Here is a 26,867-nt window from a genome sequence, read left to right on the forward strand (position 1 = left end):
CCAGTGCATTAGGAATTCTGCACCCGGGCCGATGCAGATGCAGAACAGGCCTCCCCTTCCTGCGGGCAGTGGAGGGTAGCTGTGAGTGGCCAGAGATATCTGGCCATCCAGAGATGCATCTCAGAGCCAGAGGGCAGGGACCCAGGCCTGGGAGGTGACCAGGGGCCTGTTCATTACCCCCAGGACCACTGCTCCCATGACCTCAAGGCCTGTGCTCACTGCAGGGGCATCTCTGGTGACTGGGAATGGCTCAGAGGGGCCTCCTTTCAGCTCAACAAGGAAGCCTTAAAGACATGGCTCTTCTCTTAGCAAGAACCCCTAAACGGGGCTGATTCAGGACTGAAGAAAGTTCCCGCTATACCTCACACCTGCTTTTTAAAAATGCCTTTCCTTCTCTCAGCATTGTCCAAGGGAACTTTCTGTGATGATGGAAATCTGTCCATGCAGGCCAGTATAGTCACCGTTAGCCACGCGTGAAATATGGCTACTATAACTGAGGAACTATATTTTAATTTTAATTAATTTAAATAGCCACACACAGCTAGTGCCTACTGTACTGGACAGTACAGGGTCCAGTTCATGTATCAAATTCCTTAGAATTTTGTCCTTTCAACTCTCTAGGGCCTAGTCAAAAATTTCCCTAGGGAGAAATTACATTTTGGAACCAGTAACTGGTTCCTCTGTATGAATCCGGGCACTGAGAATACTGGTTAATTTGGGGAAGCCGGAGAAAGGGGAGCTGGAGGTCACCAGGACCCAGAGAGGGAAGAGAAAGGGCAAGATCAGGCCAGTTAGAGACCAAAAAATACCCCAACTTTGCCAACTTGGGGCCCAGCTGGGACCTTGAAGGTGACCAAGTTTCTACTGACAAACGTTATACTTGATAAATGGAAGAAAGGAAGGAAAGATGAGAAGGAAAGAAGAAGAGATGGTGGACAGAGAACTGATTCATCGTGTCCTTAGCTGTCCTGGAAGCTAGTTTAAGAAATAAAATCATAGGGACTCCCCTGGTGGCACAGTGGTTAAGAATCCACCTGCCAATGCAGGGGACACGGGTTCAAGCCCTGGTCCGGGAAGATCCCACATGCCGTGGAGCAACTAAGCCTGTGGGTCACAACTACTGAGCCTGCGCTCTAGCGCTCGCGAGCCACAACTACTGAGCCCGTGTGCCTAGAGCCCGTGCTCCACAACAAGAGAAGCCACCGCAATGAGAAGCCTGCGCACCTCAACGAAGAGTAGCCGCCGCTCACTGCAACTAGAGAAAGCCTGCACACAGCAATGAAGACCCGATGCAGCCAAAAATAAATGAATAAATAAAAAAATTTTTAAAAATGGAAAGAAATATAATCATAACAGCTGAGACAACTGGAAAGCAATGAGGTCTTCATTTATGGCCATGCTTTTTTTTTTTTTTTTTTTTTTTTTTTTCCTTTTGTGCCGTGCTGCTTGCGGGATCTTAGTCCCCGGACCACGGATTGAACCCGGGCCATGGCGGTGAAAGTGCCGAGTCCTAAGCACTGAACCACCAGGGAACCCCTCAGTGCTTCTGAATAAAACATAAATTCCAGTGGGGGGCTGAAGAAATCTTGGGAGGAGTGAGAGTCGGCTCAGGCCAGGCAACGGGTAGATTTAGTTTTGACTAAAGGAAAAGAAAAGGCACTCTGGGCAGGAGGATGACTTGAGCAGATGGGCAAAAGCAGGCTTTGAAAGCAGCCTGGTTAAGCGGGCAACAGACCCCAGCCACCTGGGCAGGGTGACGGGCCAGCGGCAGGGAAAGGACTAAGGAGGGATGGCGGCCGTGGAGCCAGACTTGGGGGCCTGGACAGCTCCAAGGCAGGAGTTTGGGCTTCCGTCGTTTTCTTGCTTTCTGAGAAAGGAGGAGGAGTGGTCCAGGGTTCCTGCAGAGGTGTCTGAAAAGGCCACAGAAGCAATGCCAAGGGTCAAGGGTGGGGAGGAGCCAGTAGCTGGGCACAGTAGGTACTGGTACCATTCATGCAGGATGCGGGCTGTAACCGGCAAATGACACCTTCTCAGAGCTGCCCTGCGGTCTGAGACACTTCCTGTCCAATCCCTGTTCCTGCCCTCTCTCCTTTCACAGGTGTCACACCCCTGCCTACTCCTCGTCCCTCATCCTCCACAGGTGTTTCCCCCAGTAAAGTGTTTGCACGTCTAATTCTATCTTGGGGTCTGCTTCTCGTAGGACCTGAAACAACAGAGCAAGAGACAGAGAATCCTATTCTCTCCTAAGAGACTATACTCGCCTTGAAGGTTGAAGCATCCCGCTAACCAAACAGCCCCTGACAATGTGTCCGGGACATAGGAAGTGCTCAGGACACACTTACAGCATGAATATGCACAGGCCGCGGGGAAGGGGTCAGGCTGCCAGAAGCTGGGGCACGGGAGAGCACGTCACAGCGCCCAATGTCCGCCCCATCCCGTTCTCATCCCGCTCCCTTCTGGTAGTGACCCCCAAAGTTATGAGCAGTGTGAACACTCCTACATCAGAGTCCCTGGGGGAAGTGAGCCAAGCATGCTCACATCTGAGACCCAGCCGCTTCACTTTTCTCAAATATGGGCACCAAATGTTTCAAACTTTTGATCCTGGAGCGATAACAGAACTGTGAGGAATGGGGAGAAGGGGAGGGAAACCGCAGAGAGGGGCCGAGTCCCTGGTAATGTTTTCCAGGGTTGGGGAAAGAGTGGGGGAGTAGAAAGGGCATCTGTCACCTCTAGTCCCTCCCCTGCCACAGCCTGCGTTGTTAGGAGTCAAGGCCGGCACAGGAGGCACGTCCACACACGTCATTTACTCCCCGGGTTCACCCATTGCATCACTTAAATCTGGGCTTTTCAGCCTTGGCACTAACAACATTTGGGGCCTGCTCATTTCTTGTTGGGGTTGGTGGGGCTGTCTTGTGCACGGTAGGGTGTTTAGCAGCATCCCTGGTCTCTCCCCACCAGGTGCCAGGACCGCTCCCCACCCCCCAGCTGTGAGAGCCAAAAATGTCCCCAGATATTGTCAAATATCCCTTGAGGATCAAAATTATCCTGGTTGAGAACCACCGATTTAAACCATCAGCAGAAATCCCACTTTAGACAGAATAAAATAAATTCGAGTCCTATGGACTGTTTTTCTCCCGTCAATCTCCCCGCAGCAAGTGCTGTTTTCAGATCTTAGCGGGTCTCTGCTAACCTGAAACTCCCAAAACGGCCCTTTCCCTTTCCCGGTCCAGGAAGTCCCCAGCCTCTACCCCAGACTCCAGGACCGTCTCTGTGTGTCCAGCCCCATCTTATCAAATCCCATTGGCCTGGCAGCCCAGCCGAGCCCAGCAGACAGCCACAGTGGGGCTGCCTGGCTACAGAGTCTTCAGATTGTCTTAGTTACGTACGCCAGTGCTTTCTGGTGTGACTCAATAATGTAGCTGTGCTTCCCCTCACTGCATTTAAAGGGAACTAATCCTAGCAGAGATTATGTTTGCTGCCCATCGCCGAACATCTCTTGATTTATTTATTCATTCAACAAATAGTTATTGAGTTCCTTCTAGATGGCAGGCACTGCGTTAGGAGCTAGGGATATAATCGTGAATCAGACAGATACAGCCCTGCCCTTCCCAGTGCGGGGAGGTGTGGGCTCTGAATTCAGACCTCTGGGGTGTGAGTCCTGGCTCCACCATCTACTAACTGGCCGACTGTGGCACATTTTTGATGTAGGGCTCAATTCCTCCTCCAAGATGGAGATAATGATGGTTCCCACCTCAAAGGGAGGTGAAAATTAGATGGTGGGAGGCACAGAAAATGCTTAGCATGGCGCCTGTGTTAAGGTAAGAAAGAGCTCACTCTGTTGTAGGCGTTGTCATTGTGATTATTCAAGACATTATATTCATGACATTAGAGTCTGGTGGGAGAGACAGACAAATTTAAGCTACAATTACACAGAGTGTGAGAAGCGGCCTGAGAGAAAGATGCAGAGAACTCAGGTGGGAGGGTCAGGTTCAGGGATGCTTCTGCCAGGAAGAAGTGCTGCCTAAGTTAAGACCTCAAGCTTAAGTAGAAATGAGTCAGGGAGAATGAGGAAGCATTGGCTGGAGGAGTGACCGCAGGAATGGGAGGAGGTGGATGGGTTCCAAGTCCACAGAGCAGCACACTTTGTGATTAGTACAGCTCCAAGCACATGGTAGATGACCCATAAATACCTGAAGGACAAGTGAGTGAACAGGGTGCAACAATCAGGTCTTTGGGGGATCATGCTGAGCCCAGAAGGGCCCCCAGAAATTCCTGTAACATACAGCCCAGGGGCAGCTTCAGGAAGCAGATTAGAAACAAAACTGAAAACGCCTTCTTCCCTGCCTAGTCCTCCCCCACTGGCAGCCACGAACTGTGCCGATGAAGAGAGAAGGGGCAGAGACAGAGAGAGAAAGGGAACGATTGTCAGGGCAGCCAGAGAAGAACAACAAAACACGGCCCTGCTACAGGGGCTGCCATCTGTGGAGACGCTGAAGAAATTAGGTCCAGAGTCTGGAAGGGCAGGAGCTGAGAGGAACCAGATCAAAGGCTCCAGAGATCGGGCTGCAGGCACCCAGGGCTGGCTGATGACACATGAGCTCACACAGGTAAAGCGCCTGGTATGCAAGGTGTTCTGCACGTGTTTGGGTTTCCAGGATGGAAAGCCCACAAGCCCGCTCCCCGTGGTGCAAAATGCCAGCTGGGAGCTTAAAACAGGTAGTGTGCAGCCACCACCAGAGAGAGGAAAGTTTTTTAACTGTCAATTTTTTTTTTTTTTTTTTTTTTTTTTTTTTGGTACACGGGCCTCTCACTGCTGTGGCCTCTCCCGTTGCGGACGGACGCGCAGGCTCAGCAGCCATGGCTCACGGGCCCAGCCGCTCCGCGGCATGTGGGATCCCCTCCCGGACCGGGGCACGAACCCGTGTCCCCTGCATCGGCAGGCGGACGCTCAACCACTGAGCCACCAGGGAAGCCCTAAATATCAATTTTTAATTAGACAACTAATTCTCATAAAACTTTAAAACATTACAGATAAGGCCAAAGTCCCTGTGCACCAACCTCCGTTCTACCTCCTCCCTCCCCTCTCCCCAAAGACACCACCCCTCATCTTCCTGAGAATGCATCCTAGCCTCTTTCTATTTATCTACACGTCCACATAATGTGCCCAAAACAAGCTCATAATATTGCTTTGGAGGGAGTTTTATTTCCTTGCTTGCTGTTGTGGCTGTGAGTAGCTGTATCCTCCACGTACAATTTGCTTTTCTCATTCACAACATGTCTGGAGACCTGCCCAGGTGGGTCCCCGGGATCTGCTTCACCCTTCCTAATGGGAGCACTGTATGTATTATATATTATACTTGGTGGATTTGGCCTGTGGACACTTTAAACAAGGGTAGAAAATCCAAAACACCTCATCTTTTAAGGATAGTATGGGCTAAAACCGAGAATATCTGTTTTTTAGGACCTACTGTATAGCACAGAGAACTATAGTCCATATGTTATAATAACCTATAATGGAAAACAATATGAAAAAAATATATATATATACATATAAAACTGAATCACTTTGCTGTATACCTGAAACTAACACAACACTGTAAATTAACTACACTTCAATTTTTTAATTATTAAAAAAAAAGTAGTATTAATAGTGCCTGTGACTAGCACCAATAGAAATCAGATTATTTTCATGTCATGTGATAGTTGTTAGAAATATCTCAAAACATAGTTTATATTCGTATCTAAAATTTACCATAGTTATTAGCCTGTCATGAAAGCTTGTTATTTAATTTAATAAACATACATTTTTATATAAGTTTTTTAAAAGATTAAATCCCAAACAAACTATCTTCAAAAAACTCAGGTCAAGACCCAGAATAGTAGAGTCAGGAGGGGTCTTGAAGCTTAGAAGGAGCTGGGGCAAGTGTCCACCCTCCACAGTGAGAACCACATTTGGGGAACAGTTCAAATGGATGATTGAAAAGAGTTGCCATGGGTGAGAAGCTGGGCAGAGAAATTGCTTCCAGCCTTGTGTATGCTCGGCTTAACTGATACCACACCCAGCTGAGGTCTTAAAAGAAGATTCTCTCAGCCTTTCCTTGGGGTGGAATTCCAACCCTACACTGGGGCCCAACCTGATTTCTGAGGTCAAGCACAGGGACCTCCTTCTAACGCGCTGGCAGTAGGGAAGATGAGGTGACCGGAAGTCAGTGGTTTCTGCAAATGTCTTCATCAGGCCATGCTGACCTGGCTTCTCACCCACAAGCACACATCCCACTCGCTTCTTGGAGAGGGAGGGGTCTTAGATTATTGTGGCTTCTATACTGGGTCCCTTCAGATCACACCTGAGTTTGGAGGACAGCCCAGGCTAGATTCCGTAAGACACGTCAGGTCAGAGGGTAAAACCAATGCAAGGCCATGGATGCTGAGGTGAAGCCGCAGGGCCTCTTGATTGGCCCTACACACAGACAGCGTGGATAGTCAGCGCACTCTCACCTTGATGATGCCTGGCGTTCCACACTACAGTTCCAGGGCTTGCTAGAGGCCCTCTCCTTCATCTTCTTTTTCAAAACTAAACTGTCCTCCAACCCCACTAGCCTGAAATTCAACCACCTGGGTTGAACACCCAACACACCCATGTGGATGAGCTGGGCAGGATGAAGACCCACAGAGAGAGACCCAAGGAGATGCCGGGCCTGGGCTGCCACCTTGGCTTCAGGTCACTGACTTTGATACCTACAGTGGGTTGCCGGCTCACAGGTGCACACTTTTCCCATTACATAAACGGGAGCCCAACAGTGCCCTGCCCACTTCCCAGGGCTACTGCCAGCTCAACATGAGCTCTAGGTGTGCTGTCCAGATGCACATGGGACGGGGGAGCTGGTAACATAACTCTGCACTAAGCCTGCTTTCTTATCCACAAAATGGAATAACAAGAGCCTCTACCTACCTCATAGATGGTTATGAAGACTGACGTAGATGCTGCAGGAAGCACCCAATAAAAGGGAGGTGCTACTAATCATAATTGAAATAATAATGATGTATAATGAAGATTATGAGCATCAGAGTCTGAGGATTTAGCCTCCAAGCAGACAGAAGCTCACTGCCCCTGAAGATGCCAGGTTCTTGACTCAGCTCTTCTGATAAGAGGGAAGCCCCACCCTGCTGCCGGCCCTCCAAGCCTCCACTGTCCCAACTTTATCTCAGTCCTCCCGAAGTCTCCTGCCTGACCTTGTGTGACCTGGGCGCTGCCATGACCAAGCTCAGCTCTAACTCACTGGACATCAGGGTGGGCAAGAAACTGCAGAGTGTGAGTGATAGGATGGCCCCTCCCACCTGGTTAGTGCTCAGCATTTACTACAACAATGGGGTGACTGTCCCAAGGAGGCTCAGGGGCTTGCAGCTGGGGGTCCCCCAGAAACCTCAGGATGGTGGACCAAGCAAGAGGGTAGAGCCTTTACGGCCCCTCCTTCGGTTGTTTTTAATTCTGTTGGTCCCCAGCCAGCACCCACCATGCCATATTCCCCTTTCCTCCTCCCTGAGGTCCCGCACCGCACCAGATGTCTGAATTTTATCTTGTCCCCGCTAAATCCTGACATTGGAGCCTCTCTACCGCCCTTATGCTAAACTGGAATAACTTCCAGAAAAACTCACAAGTGACCCCAATCTCCTGCTGAAACGAGTGGCCTGATCTCAATTGTGTGGCGAAGGTGGGGTTGTGAACAAGTCGCCCCCAGAAGTTCAGAAGGTCGGAGCTCAAAGGCCAAGCCCTAGCCCTTCACTTACCAGATGAGAAAGCTGAGTCCCTAGAGAGCTAGCGAGGGACCACGTGTCTTTTGACCCTCACCCCCGCCCAAGCAAAATAAACTCCATCTGAATACCTGCAGCATGCTTTTCAGCAAAACATGGCTATAAACCCGTTCGCAAGTCTTTCTTAGGTGGTATCCCTTGTGGCTGTGGCCTTTGATGAGAGTCATCTGGGCAGATTCCGCGTGAAACGTGGCCTTGGGGGTTCGGGTCAGCGGGAGGTGGCGCCTGGCAGAGCCCTGCGCTCCCCACCACACACCCGGAAAAGCGGGTGGGGGGGGCGGTGGTCCGGGATGGAGGGGCGGGGGCTCCACGCGCCCACAGACCCCAGCGGCCCCCTCTTCCTGCCGAGGTGCCCAGGTCTGCACTTCCGGCCATGAACGCGCTCGCCGGTCCTCGCTGCTCTGGAAATTCTGGGAGATTCCTTTGAAGTCTGGGAGCCCTTTCATTCCGGCGCCCTCTCCTCTAATTCCTGCCTAAGCGCTGCGGTTGGCCGAGCGGCTCTCCGGCAGAGGAGAGAGTCCCACCCCCAGGCCCCGCAGGCCGCGCTGCGTCTTTGCTCGGGTGCGCAGCGCCACCTGCGGACCGATCGCCGGTCCCTTTCTAGCCGAGGGTCCGGTCGATCAGCGGGCATCAGAGGCCCAACCGGCTTGGTGAGGACTCAAGACAGCAGCTGGTCTCACAAGCACAGGGTTCAAGGGGTTCTGGGTTCGAGGCCAGCTGGACAACTTGAACTTAGGTCACCTGTGAGCGCCACTCCGTGCACAGATGAAGGACTCACCCAACCTCCCGAGCTGCTGGGAGGACCACAAGCAATTGAGGTTAGGTCTTCGGCAGTGCCTCGCTTCCTCTCCCCCAGTCTCGCCACACCCCTCTTCCATGCCCACCACTCCCCTCCCGAGACACCTCTGCTTCCCTGCAACCTCCCTCAGCCCTTACCAGTGCAGCCAAATCTAATTGCTGCTAAGCCTCAAAGCCCCCTCGGCAATCCTGAATGCCATCTCCCCAGGACAAGGACTCCCCGTCCTTCTAAGGTGACAGTCAAGCCAACACGACGGACAGAAAGGCACAGTCCGTGAGCTGAGCGAGCACTGACGTAGGAGTCAGGAAACTGGAGTTCAGTAAACAGTCCTGTGACCTTGGATAATTCACTTACCCCTCTCAGGGCAATTTCCTCAACTTTGAAAAAGGGGAGGTTCTGTTTATATCTAAACATCTTGATTAAAGTTCTCTTTCCAGGGGCTTCCCTGGTGGCACAGTGGGTAAGAATCTCCCTGCCAATGCAGGTGACACGGGTTCAAGCCCTAGTCTGGGAAGATTCCACATGCCGCAGAGCAACTAAGCCCACGTGCCACAACTATTGAGCCCGCGAGCCACAACTACTGAGCCCGCGTGCCACAACTACTGAAGCCCACACGCCTAGAGCCGGTGTTCCGCAACAAGAGAAGCCACCACAATGAGAAGCCCGCACACCGCAACAAAGAGTAGCCCCATCCCACTCCCTGACCCTCCTCCTGGGTTGGATTAGTACAGGGCACCACCACAAACTCATCCCCCGGACAACAGACCTGGGGAGGGGCAGCATGGGCTCTACCCCTACATCTGAGAGTTTTCAGAGACCACCTCTACTCTCCATCCCTCCCACTGCACAGCCCTCCTTTCCCCCTTCATCCTGCCTACTTCTCTGCCTTCTGCTTGAGCAACCTGCCCGCCACAATGTGGCTGCTAGAATGGTCATCCAAAACACAGTTCTGACCAGGTCACTGCCCTGTGCAACACTCCAGTAGCTTCCAAGAGCCTTGAGGATGCGGGCAAAGATCCACACCCTAGCAGAGAAAGCCCTTGACGGTCTGATCCTGCTGCCGTCTCCAATTTCAGTCCCGTCCCTTCCCACCTTAGACTAGAGAGTCCCCTATATGAACCTGCCTGTGACTCCCCCCACCACCAGGACTCCGCATCCCTCCGCTTCACTTACAGGGACCCCTTTGCCAAAGAGGCCCCTTCCCTCACCATAGCCATGTGACTAACTTCTGCTCTGGGCCTTCTCCCCCTCCCCAGCTAAGCTATCTTGTCTCTGTGCTCAGAGCCCCCTGTGCTTACTTCTACCACCTCCCCTAACCATGTGATGTTAAAATGTCATTCAGTGTTCTTGTTGTTCCAGTTAGGTGTCTATCTTCCTCCTCTAAATCGTGAACTCCTCAAAGGCTGTCTTATTCATCTCCAAATAATCCAGGTGGCTCCTGGGATCTCCCAGCCCATTTAGCTCTAGTTTAGATGAGCCTTGTGGGGGACACAGCTAATTGCCTACCCAATAGCCATTTTCTGAGCCCTCCTTAATGACAAAACCCTGATTTTGTTCAGGGAGGCAATAAGCCCCACTGAAATAGTCTCCTTCCCAGACTCTCTTGCAGCTAAGCGTGACCATGTGACACACCCCGGGCAGAAGTCACTGGATGGGGCTTCTAGGACAGCTTTTCAAAAGAGGACAGATTCATGCATCTGACCTTTTTTCCTTCCCTTTTTCCTTTCCTGGAACATGGGCAAGATGTCTGCAGGAGATCAGCTACCACGCAACCATGAGGACCGAAGCCACACAAGTAGAGCAGTAAGATAGAAGGAACCTGGGTCCTCCATGATAACCTTGAGACACTGTACCAACGCCTTGTTCAAACCCCTCTTTGGAGGGTTTTCTCTAACTTGCAGCTGAATGCAATCATGACTGACACAAACAATTTCCTCACCCAAGAGAATGGGCTCACATTCTCATCATCACCACTGAAATTCAGCTCCTACTCATTTTTCTTTTTCATCCTGGAGCCTGAAGTGACAAGCCACAGCCTTCCATTTTCACAATTTCACAGTGGGAATTAGGTTAAGTGAAAATATTTTCAGTAAAGACACAGACATGATACATTGTAGCATCTCACATTTATTCAGACTAAAGAGTAGCAAACCTCATTCTTAGAAATCCTTCAGCCACTCCGCACCCCTAGGGAACATATTCTGATCACATCCATTCGTGTAGTCCCCAGCTTCACACCCTCTTGCCTCCTCTCCCCTCTTTCCCTCTCCTCTGATCTTCTCTCCCCAGCCCTCGAATGAGCAAAACCCGAATTCTCCCACGTTCTCACTCACAGCAACTTAACTGTCACCTCTGTGGCTTGGACTCCTATGAGCACCCTCACCTTCTTTCCCAGTGGCTTACCAAGCTATTATTCCAAAGCTATTATTCCTCTCTAAGCTGAATTCTGTTAGTAGAGGTTAAGAGCACTAACTTTTCACTCTCACTACATTTATTTTTCAATCATGTTTCACACAATGTAGGGGCTCCATAGTGGGTTGAATTGATTGAAGGGAACCCTGAGATACACACGCTGCAATACTCAACCACCTATTTTAAGAGGTGCCATGGCCTCTAACTCAAAGGAATAATTCTCCTGTGAAAAATGTCAGGCCACATAAAAGAAAAGATTGGTGCTAAGATCAGACAGGTAAAAGGCAGATGGCAGAGAGGCCCATCAACTCTCTGTCCCTGTGCAAGTCACACTCAGTCTCTGGGCTCAGGTTTCCCATGAAGAACTTAGAATGAAGTTAGAAGGAACTTTAAATCTCATCTTTAAAAAACTAAGAATGATATGAGACCCCTTTATATATTGGGGATATTTTTCCATTCCTTAGACTGTGCCCTTTTTTCTTGATGGATCTTGACAAATGTTTATTAATCTTTTCAAAACACTTATTTGGGGGATTTTAAAAAATTACCTCCAGTTTAGGTTTCTTTTCTCTTTCTTTGCTTATCTTTATTATCACTTTCCTATACTTTCTGCGTTTATTCTAACTTCTTAAGTTTGATGCTTGGCTCATTAATTTTTAGGCTTTCTTCATTTCTAGTCTAAGTATTTTTAAGGCTATAAACTTCCCTATACATATTGCTTTGGCTGCATCATCATGTTTTGATATGTAATATTTTCATTAGTATTCAATTTTAAGTATTTTCTAATTTATGATTTCTTTAACCCATGAGTTATGGAGAAGGGTTTCTTTTTTCAACTTCCAAAATAATGGGGGGGGGTTGTAGTTTCTTGCCATTATGATTGTTGATTTAATACTTAATTACATTGTGATTAGATAATGTAGTTTGTATGACAATAATCCTTTTGAAATTTATGAGGCTTACTCCATGGCCTTTCTTATAATTAATTTTCACAAATGTTCTATGTGTATTTGAAAAGAATGTGTGCTCTCTTTTTGTGTGCAAAAGTCAGTACTTTTCTATTAGGTCAAAATTTGTGTTGTTCAAATATTCTATATCTTTGTTAATTTTTTATCTACTAGAAAAGTCAGTTAATAATAGAGGGATGTTAAAATCTACTTTGATCATACATTTGTGGATTTATCCTTACAGTTCTGTCAATTTTTGCCTTATATATTTTAAGCCTATTTTTTTGGGTGGGGGGTGGTTCATGTCACTTGGAATTGTTACATCTTTCTGGTGAAGAATGTTCTATCATTATGTGATACTCTGCTTCTGTGAGTTACACTGTTTTCCTTAAATACTATTTTGTCTGACAGTAATATCACCACACCACTTCTTTTCTTTGGTTTAGTATTTTCCATGCTTTTACATCCAGCTTCTGTGTATCCTTATGTTTTAGGTATGTCTCTTGTAGATGGCACATAAACTGAATTTTGCATATTTAAGAAATAACTCTAAAAATCTTTGTCTTTTACCAAGAGATTTTAAGCTACTTTATATTTATTGTGATATTTGACATATTTAAATTCATTTTACCTATCTTATTTTGTACTCTACAAATGTACCACTCTGGTGTGGGATATTGATTGTGGGGGAAGCTATGTGTGTGCTGGGGGTAGGTGTAGAGGATATCTGGGAACTATCTGTACTTTCTGCTCAGTTTTACTGTGACTCCAAAACTTCTCTAAAAATTAAAGTCTATTTTTTAAAAGAAAAGGAAGGGAAAGAAAATGACAGGCCCAGATCAGTTAGCAATCAACTCAAGGTTCACTGTGAGGGTCTCTGTGGAGACCCTCATCTCTTTTACCCACAAGGAAGGACTCCTGGGCTAAAACTCAAGTCCCAGATCTAATGGTAAATGTGGCAATGCTACCAAGAGGACAATTTTCCCATATCAAAGTCAAAGCCTTCATAGCAAGAGTGGGACCCTGAGATATGGAAGAGATGACATTGGGTGAACAAGCCTGAGAATGTTGAACCCCAGATGCCCTAAGTCCTCAGGGCAGAAGAAGCTCCCTTCTCTTTGCTAGAGAAGAGTGGCCTCCCCAGGCCTGAAGACCATGGATAAACCTTACCTGAGACAGACATCTCCCAAAATGATTCTTGGCTTTCTCAAGATCTTCCCGTACCATTACCTGTTGCCTCAGGCCAATAACCAGGGTCAGGATTCAGCACAGCCCAAGAAGAGAAACAGTCCCTCCTCTGGGAGGAAACTGCTTACGCATTGGAGGAATGGCAGCACCTGGCTGCTGAACACATGAAAGAATCATGAGACCATGTGTGGGAGTGGATCTTGAGAGTTTGGGCTCACTGTGGTTAGCTAAAGATAAGGTTGAACATCTTTTCTATTTATTGACATGGGAACATGTCATAACTCAGAGTGAGTGTCTTGGCAAGAGCTTTGGAGCCAGCCCTAAGATACTGCTGAGGCCTTATTCAAGGCTGGACTCATTGATGGCCTATGGCCCAGGAGGTGGAGATGCTGGAATGTTTGGCGTGATATTGAGGAAGGGGTAGAATTCTCAGGAAGGTGGGCATGTTAGAATGGATGTATTATATGAAAGCACAGAGTTCACTTTGTTCCCTCGAAGCAACCAGAACCTCCCCTCATTATAAGGCAATAAAGATGGCACTGGAAAGGGGTTCTCCAGCATCTTTTAGAAGCTCGGTGGTGGTGGGGGCAATTCTCTGCAGGACAGGGTTGAAAGTAGCAGATGCTGCCATGGACCTGAGATCCCTAGAATCCTTGTGGAGATGACAGGATTCCAGACAGGCTGATGCTAAGGAGAGCATTCAATCAGCAGCAGCAAGGTGGATATAATTACTATAATAGGCAGCAAGGCTGGAGTGGCAATCAAGCCACCTTGACCTGTGGGGATCTTGGTGACTGCTAATTGGTCATGCTGTTCTGAGGGGCACGATAGATAGACAGTGAACTAGGGTGTTATTTGACATGTATAACAACAACAGCAAAAAAAAACCCTGAAAAACAAAATACTAAGAGCTAGCAAGCAGAAGCTGCCACACAGGAATGCAGTGGTTCTGCATACAGTTTCCAGATCTAAGTCAGCTCACAGACTTGCGGCCCATGGATTGAAGAGGAGGCCAGATCTCCTTGAGAAAGGACCCAGTACTATGATCCCAAATATATATGATAAACCATTTTCTGATCCCTTCCCAAAGAGTCCTGCAGTCAGTTCCTATGGTAGCTGTGCAGGGAAAAGACTTTTCAAGGAATCTTGGACACAGGATCTGAGCTGACACTGATACCAGGGGAGCTGAAATGCCTCTGTGGTCGCCCAGGTAGAGTGGGGACTTAGGTAAGGCAGGAACCACAGGATGGTAGTAGGGGTGGACCCTCTCAGATCACATCCTTGGTCTCTTCTACAAAGTGGTGATCATGACAGCACCGGCCGTAGAACTGAGAGATCTAAATGACACGCTCACAAGTCCACATAATCATCTTGGACAGTGATAACTGCCCATTTATTTTACAGCTTAATAATAAGAAAACTGGTCCCCAAACCAATCACGGAAAAGCAGAAAAATTAAAATTTAAAAATTTATAAAAAATAAACACAGTCTTCTCACCTGACCAGTCTTGGGTACTCCCCGATACTGCAAGTTCCCCACGGAAAGGAGCCGTGCCTTCTCCTCAACCTTTCCCAGTTTCTCCCAGTATCTCTGCTCTCCAGTTTAAGAGATTATTTTCCCATGGCATCAATGTGGAATGGAGCACACTTGACTAGGAATTAGGAGCCAGGGTCCTAACCCTGGTTCTTCCCCAGCCAGCAATGCAACCTTGGGAAAGTCCCTCACCCCATTCAAGTTCCCAGTGTAAAACAAGCAGGTGAATTGGATGCCCACCAAGGCCTTTTGTTCATCTCCAGGACCCACAGACTTATCAAGACCAAATTCCAATGCATACATCTTTGGGGCCTCAGCAGTTCAAGGAAACTAAATTTAGTTACAATGGTCTCCTCACAGAGACCTTCGAGTGGCTACCTAACACAAATGACCAACTTGTTCCTGCTGGTAGGTACCCTTCCAAGTTCCCAGGTACACTCAGCACAGAGCTAAGGGGCCAATGTGACTTTTGCCTTGTGACAATCCATGAAGAATCTGTTTCCCACTCTCACCCGCACCCTCAGGCATGCCACTCTTCTGCCATCCAGTCTCTGCTTTCTGCTATCTTTGAATTCTTCGTGACCCCGAACCTGCCATTTGTATCCTCTTTGTGATGCTGTTTGCTGCCCAGGCAGGAGAGGAGATGGGAGGGAAGCAGGAAGCAGGATGGAGGCCCCGCGAGTCAGGCTCTCAATCGAGCCCGTGGGCTCCCTTTAATCAGAGACAGGCCAAAGCCTGGTTAGCCCAACAATGCATACCTTAGGCAGATGTCTGCCTGCTGCTTCTAGAAAACTTTTACAGCAGCACTTTCTCCTCTCAGACTTTTGGCAGAGCTCTCACCATTTCTTCATATTAATAATGAAAAAAGAAAAACCCTCAACGAATGTGCAGTGAAATGAATCTGCAATTAATTTTAAATAAGCTTAAAATTCCATTGAAATGCCCTCCCTTAGTATTTTTATGGGAAATGGTTTTTGCTAGATATGCACACCATAAAGACCCTGAAACATACGATAGACAAAATCCTCTTAGGCATGCTAAAGGATAATTTGGTTTTTCTCAAAGCAACATTAAAAAAATAATAAATAAGGGATAGAAATAATCCAGCTTTTAAGGAAATATTAACCACTAAACTATAAACTATCCCAAAAAGCAATCTCTCTACTCAGGAGATTTAGCATATGGTTCTCTCCCAGTTTAACCCTTTTGCTTTTTCACATCTTTATGCATCTCTCACTTAAGCCAAATCACGTAAAATTCCTCATCTCAAGAGGCCTAAGAAGGTCTTTTCTCGTGCATCCAAAATCAGCAACGACCCTAAGGCCAGAGGCTCCATCTTTCGCCAGGCTGGTCTGGCTGCAGGTCAGCCCCACCCCAGCCAGGAGGGACAGCCGCTCCAAGGCTCTGGGAAGCTTTCTTTTCCCCGGCCTCCGGGACATTTTCCAGATCCATTTCCCAGACCCCTCACGCCTATCTGATCCCAGGCCAAAACTTGGCTCCAGTAATAACAAAGAGGCCCAGAAGATGAAAAGCTGAAGTCCTTTTCCCCTCCAGTTGAAACCAGGTGTGATGTTGGCAGGGAGAGGTTCCAAGCTCCACAGAGCCAGATGAAGGCGCGCTAAGGCAATAACCTGAAAACGAGCCCCATGTGGGGCAAGATGCCCAGACCTTTCACTTATTTTGCTATAAATGAGTTTCCTGGGGCAAAATAATTTCTTCCTTCAAAGAAAATCATAGTCAAAGGCCGAAGAAAAGGATGGGGAGAGGGGGGAAAGTGAAAGGGGAGGAGAGAGAGGCAGGAGGGAGGAGCCTCTGGGTGGATGGCCCAGGTCTTCCCAGAGAGCTCAACCAGGCCCCTACGAATTCTCTGGCTTGTAAACTCCCCCCTTGATATTTGCCACGGGAGCCGCTCTAGGAGCTTTGTCCAGCCTTTGGGCTGATTCTGTGTCCCTCAGCAGGGAGACAAGCCATTGTGGTGGTTTGCCAGCCTCCCAGAGGGCTGGACCTCCTGGTGCAGGCTCCCAAGGGAGGTGTCAAAATCCCAGAGTAAGGCCTGGGGGTGTGTGCAGACCGCAGGCTGAATTAGAAGGCTGCTCTCACCTTCTGCCTTAGTGGTCACTCAGATGCAGGGACTGAAGAAGGCAGCCTTCAGGCCTGCCTGCCAGGAAACCTTTGATCTTCTTTTATAATCTCAGGGTCACATATATTTGGAGCTTTTGCACTTGACCACAAAATGAAAGCCAGAGAGCATGCCAAGCTGCTTCCGCCAGATCATTTAGAGTGGACAGCATTACAGGTGGCGCCGGAGCTGGTAGCCATCAGCCCAGGAAGGGATGTCTTGGGCAGTGACCAGAAATGGAGACACGGAGGATGGCAAAGGATCTTTACTGCCTTTGGTAACAGCTCATTCAGGTAGGGAAATATGGTCTGGCTGGAGGCTGCCGCACTTCCCAAGATCTCAGCAGTCTCCTGGATCTTGAACCACCACGTGGAACCCAGCACACTCAATGCCAGACCAACCACCATATCCCTCTGGTCAGTTTTCCCTTTAATTGCAACTTGAAGAAGGCTGAATCCTCACTCCATCACATCTGTCCTACCAAGATGAAGGGAGGGGTTGAGGGATTCATTTGTCAACAGGTATTTATTGAGCACCTACTGTGTACCTAGTATTGTTGCAAGCACTGGGGATATAGCTGAGAAAGAAAAGATTCTTTTCTCCAAGGAGTTGCTGCTTGGGGTACCAGAGTATGAATCCGCAGGCTTCAGAAATCATCCAACCTGACAACTCCCTTTGCCAAGGGGCTCCAAGGCCCAGAGAGTGGCAGGGTCTGCTTAGAGCTACCCAAAGCATGAACCGGGTCTCCTGCTCTCTAGAACAGTGTTCCTTCTGCCACCCCACACTCTTACTCATCAATCTCACAAATCTTTATGGATCGTCTACTGTGAACCCCACCTGAGGACCCAGGAGATCCAAAGATAAGGCAGGAAGTGGGCTTCAGGACTTGACTCTCATATCTGTCATTTAATATGTGACCCTGTGGGAGTCATTTAACTCCCTGGGCCTGGGATTTGACAGCAACGAGCTCGTACTAGTGAAATTGTTAGAAGACTCTTAGGGAGAAGCTTTGTCTACCTCCCATGGCTCAAGAACAGCTATGTAAATGCCAGACGCTATTACTAGGTCGTGGCAACTGCCCTGCCCTCAAGGAATAGAGAGTCTAGATGAAAAGATAGAACATGGGCAACGTGGTTAGAATGCTGACACCCAGACGCGTGCCATGTGTCAAATGACTGGCGCAGAGGAGGGAAAGAGAATCCCATCCTTGACTTCCTGAAGGTGATAGGGCTTGGCCTGAGCACTAATGAATGGGTAAGATTTGGATCATTCTGAGCAGGCTGACTATTTGAGACTGGAAGGGGCCTTCGTGATCATGTCCTCATTCATTTATTCTTTCACTTGTTCATCTGACAAATATTTATTGAGCAAAAATTATGCGCCAGGCCCTGCTCTAAACATTAGACGGATAATGGGAAATAACGTAGGTGATGTCCCTGCCTCCATGAAGTTTATATTCTAGAAGGGGAGACAACGTCAACAAATTAGTAAACATATAAATTAAAAAGAGAATTTAAGGGCTTCCCTGGTGGCGCAGTGGTTGAGAGGCCACCTGCCGATGCAGGGGACACGGCTTCATGTCCCGGTCCAGGAAGATCCCACATGCCGCGGAGCGGCTGGGCCCGTGAGCCGTGGCCACTGAACCTGCGCGTCTGGAGCCTGTGCTCCGCAGCGGGAGAGGCCACAACAGTGAGAGGCCCGCGTACCGCAAAAAAAAAAAAAGAGAGAGAGAATTTAAGGAGTAGGTTGATATAACAGAGAAAAATGGGTAGGGAGGAGGCTTCTTTAGATAGGGAAGCCAGGGAAAGTCTCTGGGATGCAGTGGGGTTTTTTTGGAGGATGCAGTGACATCACTTGCTCAGGATCTACCACGGAGAGGAAAAGAAAACAAGGTATCCAGATGTCTCCTGGGTTTTTGGTTAAAGCAGTAGGATGATGATACTGTGTTTTACTGAGATCCTGGGTTCTGTTTGGAGCATGCTCTGTTTGATATACTTCTTATATATTCAGGTCAAGAAGGACACAGGGCTGGAGACACACAAATGGGACTCATCAAAATGGGAGATTAAAAGTTATGGGGCTGGGGGGCTTCCCTGGTGGCGCAGTAGTTGCGAATCTGCCTGCCAATGCAGGGGACACGGGTTCGAGCCCTGGTCTGGGAAGATCCCACATGCTGCGGAGCAACTAGGCCCGTGAGCCACAACTACTGAGCCTGTGCGTCTGCAGCTCGTGCTCTGCAACAGGAGAGGCCACGAGAGTGAGAGGCCCGCGCACCGCGATGAACAGTGGCCCCCACTCGCCGCAACCAGAGAGAGCCCTCACACAGAGACGAAGACCCAACACAGCCAAAAATAAATAATCAATCAATTATTATTATTTTTTTTTAAACTATGGGGCTTGGAGAGATCACTAGGGAGAGGATAGAGAAAGAGCAGAGGACCCAGAATCAAGCTCTGAAGCCCTTTGATATATAGAGGTCAGTTGAACAGAGAGACTGAGAAATATTGGACTCTGTGGAAGGATGAAAATTAGAAGAAGGTGGTATCAGAGAAGCTGTAGCTCATTCAGTTTCATTCCCACAGAGAAGCTGTGGCTCATTCAGTTTCATTCCCACCTCCTTGCAATGAGCCTTCCTGCCCACGAAGAGGATGGGAAGCCAAAGAATATCATACCCATGGCTCCCCTCCAGCTCGGATCTGCATGTGACCTAGCTTTCTCCAAGCAGGTACACTAACTCACAGTTTGGAATATGGGACATAGCATGTATCTGTTGCACCTCCTGGCAAGCATGGCCATGGGGGCATTTGGGTTTTTGGAACAGTTGTAGCAGAGCGTCCTGGGAGTCCCTAACTTTGTGAGTGTTGAGAGGCAGGTATGGAGCATTCCTTCAGTTGGCATGGACTACAGCAGGGGCAAAATGGACTAGTTGCAGCATCCCAGCCATGGCAGAGGCAGCAGCTCCTGTGACAGGCCAGTTCTTCAGTGTTCTTCTCAGAGATGTTTCTGCTGGATCAGATGTGGAGGGTGACAGTCTCCAGCTGCCTCTCCAACCTTTCCAATGCTTTTATAAGCACTGGACTCTCCCTATTAAATCTCTTTCTGCCTAAGCTAGCTAGGGTGGATTCTGTCATCTGCAGTTGACCCTCAGATGAGTCAGAAGTAAAGGGAAAAAGTATTTAATAAAGAAGGGAGTAGTCCACTATGCCAAACACTGCAGGGAGTTTAAGGTGAGAGTAGGAAAGCTTTTGGATTTGTTGGCATGAAAGTTATTGGTGACCTTGATGTGAACAATTTCAGTAGGAGGCAGAAGAATGAATGGGAAGTGTTGCATTGGAAAAGACTCTTTTGAGAAGTCTGGCTGATAAGAGGAGCAGAGATATGATGCAATCGCTGGAGGGAAATGCAGGCTCAAGGAGGAGTTTTTAAAGACCGGAGACCTTAGAGCATTTCACCTGCTGAAGAGATACTGTAGAGAGAGAGGAGATTAATCACACAGGGAAAAGAAAGGATAGTCCTTGAAGGTAAGGAAATAGGATCCAGAGTGTGTGGAAAGGCTGGCCTTGGAAAAGATGAAAGAATCTTCCTCGATTATAACAACCTCTTGGCATTCAAAAGATGGAGGGCAGACCAACTTGGCCCCAGAGTTTGTGCAGGGATCTGAAAGGGATAAAATAAGAGGAAGCTAAATTGTATAGAGCCTTGAATGCCAACCCTTGAATTTAGACTTCCTCCTGCAGACACTGGGTTTTGGGGCCAAATACTTCCAACCAGAGAAAATATCCGAGGAAGACCCAAATCAAGTCCACTGAAAGGAAAACCATTATCAGCCTAACTAACTGGGTACATTGCCAGTTGTTGGGCTGGCATCAGAACTGGGGTAGTGTTTTGAGCTAAGAGCAGTATGATGGATAGAGCACCGATTTTAGGTTCAGATGGATCTGGGTTAGAATCCTACCCCTTAATAGATGTGACTTTGGGGAAGCTATTCAACTTTTCTGAGCTGCCTCTGTAAAATCGGAAGAATAATCATCCCCCTTGGAATGGATACTGTAAAGATTAGATGCTATTACATACCTTGCCTAGTACCTAGGAAGTGCTTAATGAATAGTAGCTGCTGAATCAGAATTCCTGGAAGAGGGGCCTGGAATCTGCATTTTTAATAAGTTCTGGGAGGTTATTCAAGTGTTGGTCCCTGGGGTCTTCAAAAAAGCTTGTCTTGGGCTTTTCCTATGACCTGGAAGATAGTAGGAGCTCAATAAGTATTTTTTTGAATGATTAGATAGATAGATAGGGGAGAAGGAAAAGAAGGAGAAGAAAGATGATGTCTTAGTCTGTTTAGGCTGCTATAACAAAATACCACTTATAAACAACAGAAATTTATTTCTCACAGTTTTGGAGGCTGCAAAGTCCAAGATCAAGGCACCAACATGGTCTGGTGAGGGCCCTTTCCTGGTTCATAGCTGGTGCCATTTTACTGTTTGAAAGGTGGAAGGAGCTAGGGATGTCTCTGGACCCTCTTTTATGGAGCACTAATCCCATTCATGAGGGCTCCACCCTCAAGACTTAAGCCCCTCCCAAAGGCCCCACCTCCTAATATCATCATCCTTGGAGGTTAGGATTTCAAAATATGAATGTGGTGGTGACACAAACATTTAGACCATGATAGGTAAGTAGTTGAGTAAGTAGATAGATAGATAGATAGATAGACAGACAGACAGATAGGGATGACAGAACAAACATAGATAGGTAAATAGAACTGGCTGCAAAAATTTACCGTCTCAATTTGAAACATTAACATTTAGAACCTTCTGTATGAGATCTTGCCACTCTCCTGTAAATAACGAGGCCACAGTACATGAGTCATTTCCCTCTTTAGAGAAAAATCCCAAGGGAGGACCCCATAATCACACAAAGTCCAACACCAGGCAAAGCCAAATGAGCCACAGACTAACTGCACACAGACTTGTTATCTCCTAATAGGACAGTCGGGGTTTTCAGTGACATCCTTGCAAAGCTGATCTGTTTGAAACAAACATTTCATCTGGAAGCAGAAAAGTTCTGTTGGACCTAATTACATTGAATCCACTTCAGGATGGGATTTTACCTCTCCATCCCCAAATATGCCAGAATGCAGAGCATACTCCCATGACCCGAGAGATTCTCTACCATGATCCCAGACCCCACCAAAGCCAGTGCTGACTCAGGCAGGAAGAATCACTTTAAAATTGGCCCCTTTGCAGGTTTTCACCAATGCCTTATCATTCACCTAATTTATTAGTGTCTGAAAACCAAGGCTTTGGAACTGTCCTAATTTCACTTCTTCCAGCCTGGCTGGCAACTCTCCTGAAGTTTAAATAAGCCAAAATTTAAGTGTGTGTGGGTGGATTGTGGGAGGGGGGCCGGAGATGATGAGGAAAGAAAGTCCAAGAAAAAAAAACTGCCTGTCTGACATTTTCTTTCAGGAGAATCGTTTGTTATTCCATTAAAGCTCCCTCCCTCATCATTCTTGGTGAATGTCAGTTTGAATATTCAGCTTTTCATCAACCTTGATCTCTAGTTGATGCCTCTTCCTCCCTGCAGAGCAGGAATTTTGAAAGGTTAGAGGCAAAGAGCCTCAAAACCGTAGCCTATTAAAGGTTTGGAAGCCAGACTGCATTTCCTCCAGCTTCATTTCTTCAGGCTATTGGTAAGTGTCCCTGGCAGCTGAGCCTCGCTCTGTAAGAGCCCCAGTGGCTACAATGGACTGTTTTGGGGTTTTTTTTCTATTTTTCAGTGAACATGACATTTTGAACCTGAAGCTGCGGTATTAATAAAGTCTGCATATGGAATGGAGATCTGAATGACCTGAAATTTACAGATTCAATTTGGGGCAGTAATTGCTCCTGCAGCTATTTTCTGCTGACTGCGTCAGAATGCCAAAGCATCTTAAGAAGGGTGGGGGACATCTTTAGGACAAGCTCAGACAAACTAGCTGGAGCCCTGTTGAGGCCTGGTATAAAGCTTCAGAATATTTTTCAGTTTTTGTTTGAGCGTGGCAGCCCAGTGTGGTAGGAATTCCACCTGGGGTTGGAATCCTGGCATGCTCATGAAATGCCTGTGTGACCTCGGGCCAGCTGCTTTAATCCCTCTGGACCTCAGTGTTCTTATCTGTAAGCTGGGTGGGAACGATGCCTGCTTCATGAGGGGAAGTGTGAGAAATACAAACCAGACCTCATAGAATGCCTAGCCCAGGGCCCTGACACGTGGTTTCAGCTCAGTCCAAGTTCACTTCTCCCTCTCACCCTGGCCTAGGTCTCAGGGGGACGGGGCCGGGGGGGTGGGGGGGACGGGAACTGGAACCGGTTTTTCTCAGACATGCTCACTGCTCAGAGAGTTCTCTTCCCAAGGTTTTGTCCCGGCATAAATTCAACAAGCAAAGACTCCTTTGATGCTAGACAGAGGATACTCTGCGTCCTCACCCTTGGTTATAGCAAGTTCAATATCAGTCCCTTACTTTACATCAAGAGAGACAAAGGCATTGGAATTTAAATTCCTTTGAGTGCTACAAGATAACAATCAACACCTGCAAAAAGAACTGATACATTAATCTTTTAAAACTTGAGGGCTTTTTTTTTTTTCTACACAGTAAATGAACACTGATCTATTTTTCTTCCCTGAAAAGACCTTCACATACACTGCTAAGACCTTGCTAGCATCCATCTAAACAGTGGGTATTTATTTTTAGGACATCATTATACATTTTGCTTAAGAAAAAGAAGCTCTAGAATTTCTGAAAATCTTTTTTAGGCCATGCATAAAATTTCATGTGTGCTGCACCATGGGTTTCCCACTACCATCATACAAAAATATCCCCCCATTAGACTGTCCTCTGCCTAAAATTCCACCACTATGGATCCAGTCCTTTGGGGTTAAGCATTATCTTTCCATTTGGCTCCTGGGGAGTTAGGGAACCTAACAGCTGCTAATGACAGTATAGCAGGAGTAAAGCTCTACTCATAAACGTAAACATGCAAAAATACAATTACATTTATTTTCCTCAACTCAAACTAATTCCAGACCCCTGAGTCCTGAATCTTCCCACAGGATCCCCTGCCACCTGCCCATTCTCCTGTTTCTGGCCCCTCTCTCCAGGTCTTTCAGAAGTTCTGGCTTCTGATTCTAATAAGGCTTGGGTAGGAAGTGGACCCCGACTAGTAGGTGTCTACCTCATTTGCCTGATCCAATCCCCTGGGGATAGGCCCTAGGTGGCTTCACATCCTCCTTAAGATAAGCAATGCTATGGTGACCATCTCAGTCCCAGTGAGGTTCTCTGGCACTTGAGAGCAGGTGGCTAGATGCTAGGGTACACGTATGCCCAGTGTCGTTCTGCACTGCCAGCTTGCCCTTTAAGACCTCTAGACTATAGAGATCATGGTTTCTGGTTCCCCACGGCCTCCCCAACATTTGGCATAACCTGGCTTTCTTATTTTTGTCAACTTGATGTGTGTAATGTGTATCTCATTTTGGCTTTATTTTTTCCTTTCTGTGATTACCAATGATTCAGACGCTTCAATAAATATTTCAGTGTAAATCTCCTACGAACAAGGACATTCTCCTACATAAGCCATAATAAAATTCCCCCACTCAATAAATTTAACATTTATACACTACTAATGTCTGATTTAGGGTTCATATTCAACATTCCCCATTTGTCCCAATAATTTTTGACATCATAGAAAACACCTCCCAATCTGTCATCTATTTATTAACATCATCTATGAAGATCATTTAACAAAATCTTTAATATTGATATCATCAAATGCGTTAATTGTTCTCCCTAAGAAGAAACGTTTGGAGGGTCCCATTTAAGAAGTTTTCGGCTATCAAGTTGCAAAGATGTGTTTCAACAATTTCTCCTGTTAACTTTATAGCTTCACCTTTCAAATGTAGCTCTTAAATCTAAGTGGGGTTTACCTTCATATAGGACAAGAAATAGGCATTCAACTTTTCTTTTTCATAGAGTGAGTAAGTTTTTCCCATGCCATCTAAAAAACAGTCTTTTCTTCCCCCAGGTGTTTGGGGCACTCTGTTGCACACCAGGCTCCCATGTCCAGGGGTCTGCTCCCAGGGTCCCTCTTCTTTCCATATATATCTATTTGCCCATTCCTGCACAGGAACTACCCATGGCTTTGCCATATGTTATCATATCTTTCTGTCTGATAAATTGTGTTCTCTCTTTTTGCTCTCATTTTTCAAACTTGACAGCTATTTGGGGACTTTTATTCTTCTACATCAATCTTAGGTTATATTTTGTAAGTTCCACAAACATTCTGCCCATAGCCAGCCACTGTAAAAACCTTGATACACAGCTGCCCTGATACTGAGTGGCAAAGTTACAAATGAAGGTTCTATCTCTGAAAAGTCATTTCATGTCATACCACAAAATGCCAACATGTATCTTGAAAGTAGACAAATAAAAGCAAATGTTTGTGAAGTGTTTGTGAATCCCAATTCACAAGCACGAATGTACAAGGAAGGACACTTTTTCTAACATTCTCAAAACTGGCCTGAATTTCTCTTTGGAGCTCTGCTGGGGTAGTATAAACTTAATTTCAGTTAATTAATTTCATCCCACTTTCTCTGGGGTGGTATTTGAGTTCCAAAGGACTTACAGAGAACCAAGGCTTCAAAGAGCGGGGAGATCTATTACATCATCAATATCATTAAGTCAGGGAAGCATCATTAAATGTCTATTGTCCCTCTACTCCTCAGTCAATGGTCTCCAAACGTCCCTCTCTCCTCCTCTCTCGAGCTCCTGGCAGTCATCCTGTGGTTGCACGATCCCACAAATCTATCTGTTAGGGTCTCAGCAAGGTTCATTCTCCTCTCCCTGGGACTGCCAACAGTTGCTTTTGTATTAGGATTCTCCAGAGAAATAGAACCAACAGGATGTGTGTATGTATATAAAGAAAAATTTATTATAAGGAATTGGCTCACATAATTTTGGAGGCTGGCAAGTCCAAAATCTGCAGGCTGGGCTGGCAGGCTGGAGACCCAGGAGGGCAGATATTCTAGTTCAGGTCTGAAGGCTGTCTGCTGTAGAACTGGGAAGAGATTGGCAGATGAAGTCCAAAGGCAGTGTGCTGGAGAATTCTCTCTTGCTTGGGGAAGACTTGTCTTTTTATTCTAAGCAGGCCTTCACCCGACTGGCTGAGCCTACCCACATTTTGGTGGGCAACCTATTTTACTCCAAGTCCACCGATTTAAATGTTAATCTCATCCAAAACACCTCTACAGAATCACTCAGAATAACGCTTGACCACAGATCTGGGTACTGTGGCCCAGCCAAGTTGACACATAAAATTAGACACCACACTCTCCTTGATTAATGCTATATTAATCAGTTTCCAGTTCAGGTAATTCAACATAAAGTATTTATAATATTAATGAGGTATAATTCACATATCATAAAATTCCCCCTTTTAAAGTGTACAATTCAGTGGTTTTTAGTATATTCACAAGGTTGTGCAACCATCACCACTATCTAATTCCAGAAAATTTTCATCCCCCCAAAGAGAAAACCCATACGTATTAGCAGCCAATGAGGGGATTTAATATAGGGAATTGGCTGGACGGCTATCAAAGGACTGAAAAGGCAGAAAAAGAACACTGATGTCATGCAAACATGTAACTGCAGGAAACAGCTACCACTCTTAGGACTGGGAGAACAAAGGGAAGAGATCAGAACCCAGCACCTTGGAAGAGGGGTCTCACAGAGCTGGGACTCAAATCTCTGAGGAGGGGGCGTGAACTAATGCCACTGAACCACAAGAGCCCAGAGGGAAGGTCTAAGTTACCTCTGATGGGGTGTGATGGGTCGATCGTGGGATCATAGAGAAACACTGGCAACTGGACCCAACTCTGCTGCCAGGGTAATGCTGACGGTAACAGCAACACCACAGGAGTATGACCCTTCTCCATCCTCCTGTCTTCCGGTCTCTCTTTAGTGTTCCTTATTAGCAGGACCTGGCAGGGAGCTGTTGGCAACAAGGAAACTGAGTTGCAAAGTTACACCTTCAC

At 47.0% G+C, this 26,867-nt stretch overlaps 1 long non-coding RNA gene across 1 annotated transcript in view; it reads right to left on the reverse strand.

Annotated features, from left to right (window-relative positions):
* LOC308613845 overlaps positions 1–25,831 on the reverse strand; it is a 41,813-nt gene extending 15,982 nt beyond the window's left edge. Inside the window, exon 1 of the long non-coding RNA XR_014015326.1 lies at positions 25,785–25,831. This is a non-coding gene — a long non-coding RNA (uncharacterized lncRNA). The remainder of the gene's footprint in view (positions 1–25,784) is intronic.
* Positions 25,832–26,867: the final 1,036 nt, after the last annotated feature.

This window comes from Mesoplodon bidens (genome assembly GCF_964165515.1).
Source record: "Mesoplodon bidens genome assembly, chromosome: 3".
NCBI lineage: Eukaryota > Metazoa > Chordata > Mammalia > Artiodactyla > Ziphiidae > Mesoplodon > Mesoplodon bidens.